The sequence below is a fragment of the Echinops telfairi genome, unplaced genomic scaffold (assembly GCF_000313985.2).
Source record: "Echinops telfairi isolate 266 unplaced genomic scaffold, ASM31398v2 ScPeMD7_12;HRSCAF=54, whole genome shotgun sequence".
Classification (NCBI taxonomy): Eukaryota; Metazoa; Chordata; class Mammalia; order Afrosoricida; family Tenrecidae; genus Echinops; species Echinops telfairi.
The window spans coordinates 357110-360688 of NW_022103909.1; positions in this window are offsets into that span (position 1 = coordinate 357110).

Below are 3579 nucleotides of genomic sequence, written 5' to 3' on the forward strand. Positions count from 1 at the left end.
CTCCTGATATGTTTCAGAGTACTTGAGACAAAGTCTGTCCATCCTTGCTGCTGAGTAGGCTGCAAGTAGGTTGTAGTAGGCTGTGGTAGGGGTTAGATGCACACGATGGGCCCTGGAACATAGCCCTCGCTCCTCAAGGGCACCCTGCTTCCACATCCCTGCCTCCTCCTGTGTCATCAATAAGGAGGTTCAAGTCACTCTGCTCAGATGCCCGGTGAAATGGGAATAAGTAGACACTAGAAATAAAAACGTTCAAAGAGGTTATCATCAGAAGATACAGATAGGCAAACCAACAGTGTATAGTGCTGTAACGGTTCCAAAGTACTACCAGAGGCAGAAATCATTCATTCATTCATTGGCTGTTTCTAAGGCATCTGCTCTATGCCAGGCATGTGCCGGGCCCTAAGGATACATCAAAGAAAAGCCAGATAAGGTGTTGCTCTCAGGGAGTGCAGGTTCCAGGCTTTGAGGGCTTGGGATCAGGGAGAATATCATGGAGATGGGATGCTTGAGTGGGGTTTCCAAAGATAAGTGGGAACTTTCTAAGGAGACCAGGGGGTCAAGAGGAATGCATTCCAGGTGGAAGGACTGGCATTATGGTCTGCGTCTGCCAGTGGTGGTTGCTATGGTTGGCCCCTGACTGGGAGACCCCTACACTATTGGATTAGATCATCGTGATCCTCCGGGGTTTCATCGGCTGGCTTTTAGGAGGGGCTTCCTTGCCAGACCTTTCTTGGTGTTGTTAGATGCCAATGAGTGGTCAGTTCCGACCCACAGCGACCCCATGAATAAGAGAACGAAGCACTGCCTGGTCCTGCGCCGTCCTCACACTGGTTCCTAGGTTTGACCCATTGGTGCACCTTGGTGTCAATCCGACTCACTGAGAAGCTGCCTTTCTTTCGCTGCCCCTCAACTTTACCAAACATGATGCCCCTCTTCGGGGACTGGTCTCTCCTGATAACATGACCAAAGTACTGGAGATGAAGTCTGGCCATCCTTGTCTCTAAGGAGCGCTCTGGCCGTACTTCTTCCAAGATGGGTTGATTGGTCCTTTTGGCAGTCCAGGGCGCTGACAATATTCTTCTCCAGCACCACAATTCAAATGCATCGATTTGTTTTTCGGTCCTCCTTATTCAGTGTCCACTTTCACATGCATATGAGGCAACTGAAAGTACCCTGGCTCAGGTGAGACGCACCTTCGTGCTTTTGGGGATTTGGCACTTTAGTTCTCACAGTAGCATTTTTGCTTTCAACACTCTAAAGAGGTCTTGGGCAGCACATTTTGCCTAAGGTAATGCATCTTCCGATCTCTTGACTGCTGCTTCCAGAAGCATTGATTGTAGATCCAAGCAAGACAAAACCCTTGATGTCAATCTTTTCTCTCTTTATCATGATGTTACGTGTTGGTCCAGTTGTGAGGATTTTGGTCTTCTTTATATTGAGTTGTCATCCACGCTGAAGGTTGCAATTCATGAGCTTCATCGGCACGTTCCTCTAGTCCTCCTTACTTTCAGCAAGCAAGGCTGTATCACCTGCAGATTGAAGGTTGTTAATAATCCTTCCTCCAAGCCTGATGCCACATTCTTCATAGAATCCAGCGTCTGTGATGATTTGCTCAACATACAGATTGAATAAGTATAGCGAAAGGCTACAACCCTGTCTCATAGTCTCATATCTTTCCTGATTTTGAACCATTCAGCATGTTCTTGTTCTGTTCCCACAACTACATCTTGATCCATGTACCAGTTCTTCATGCACATAATGAAGTGTTTTGGAATTCCCATTCTTTTCAAGTTATCTATAGTTCATTATGGTCCACACAGCTGAATGCCTTTACATAGTCAATGAAACACAACTCAACATCTTTTTCTATAGTCTCTGCTTTAAGCCAAGATCCATCTGACATTATCCTGGCTTGCCATTTAACAAAGAGATATTAATCGACTCTGGGTCAGGAAGCTAGTTAGGTTTGGTCCTATTTGTATGGACCTCTCTCTCTCTTTTTCTTTTTCTTTCTTTGGTGTCTATCCATACAAGATAGACAGGATGGGCAATCCCAAGGAGAGAGTGACAGAACCAATGGTTCTGGGGGAGAATGGGAGGGAAATAGGTGGGGGAGGTGAGCGGTGGGCCATTAATGACAGGGACAGGGACATAGTAAGAGTTCTGAAATAGACAGCGAGGAGGGTGTAGTCCTTCTGGTTGTTTGATCAATCGAAGTGTATCTGAGAGAAATGACTGAGAGCTGAATGATGGGTAAACATGATAGTGGAGCAGGAAGAAAGAAAAAATAAAAGGAGGAAAGAGATAGAAAAAAATTTATTTATAGGTATATACATAGATATGTATACATGTAAACATATACGTTTACTTGTTTATGTATGTATATACAGGTAAATACAGCAAAGACGCAAATGGATTTTGGGCCTCTACTTAAATCTTACCTCAGTATGAGAACAGTCTGTGCTAACAATGTGGCATTGTAGAATATTCTCCCTCCCAACACGATTGCTGAAGATAAATGGGTGCATAAGCAAATGTGGTGAAGAAAGCTGAGGGTGCCTGACTATTACAAGATATAGCATCTGGGGTGTTAAAGGCTTGAAGTTAAACAAGCAGCCATCTAGCAGGCAAGCAACAAAGCCCACATAGAAGAAGCACACCAGCCTGTGCGATCACGAGGTGTCGATGGGAATAGGTACCAGAATGTCAGAATTAAGCAGTCGAATCCATGTGAAGGAATGTGGATATAATGGAGACCCCAAACCCACCTGTAAGAAATTGGACAGTCCCCCACAGATGGGCCCAAGGAAAGGACGGTATATCCAGGGTGCAGTATAGCACTGATGAAACACATAGCTAATATCTAGTTCTTTGACATATCCTCCCCTACCATTATGGCTTCAGTCCTACCTCATTCACCTTGTTAGATGTGCGTATGATCATTGGTGAAATCAAGATCGCTTGATGCATGAAAGCCAGCGTAGGCATCCCCTCATCTTCTTTTGACGCTTCTTGCGTCACTCAGTATTTTGCCCATAGAATCTTTCAAGCTTGCACCTTGAGGCTTGAATTTTTTCTTTAGTTCTTTCGGTGTAAGGTCTACTAAGTGTGTTTTTCCTTTTTGGTTTTCTAACTCTAGGTCTTTGATTATTTCATGATACTAATCTTTCTTCTGACTCTGTTTTCATCTAGAAAGAAAGATGCCGTGGGAAGACCTCCTGCCAGCTATAGGAGACCACTCCCCTTCTATGTGTTGGTCCAATAAATAGTGGGCTGTATAACACCACTATCTCGTGGCCAAATAGTTTTCCTTGATCAGCTCCTGGTTTGTCAAGCTCCACTGAAGGCTATTCTAGGTCATAACAACATGCAAGCCTCCTCTAACAATGGAGAATCGAACCCTGGTCTTCAGCAGGGAAATTCTACCATTGAACCACCGTTGCCTCTGTACCCTGATGACCACTGGATAGTACCCCTGTCTGGAGATTCCAAAGACACCTTCAATATGTCACATCCAAGGCTGAACCCATGTATCTTTTTTCCTGCTTAAAATATTTTTTTAGATGTATTGAGGAA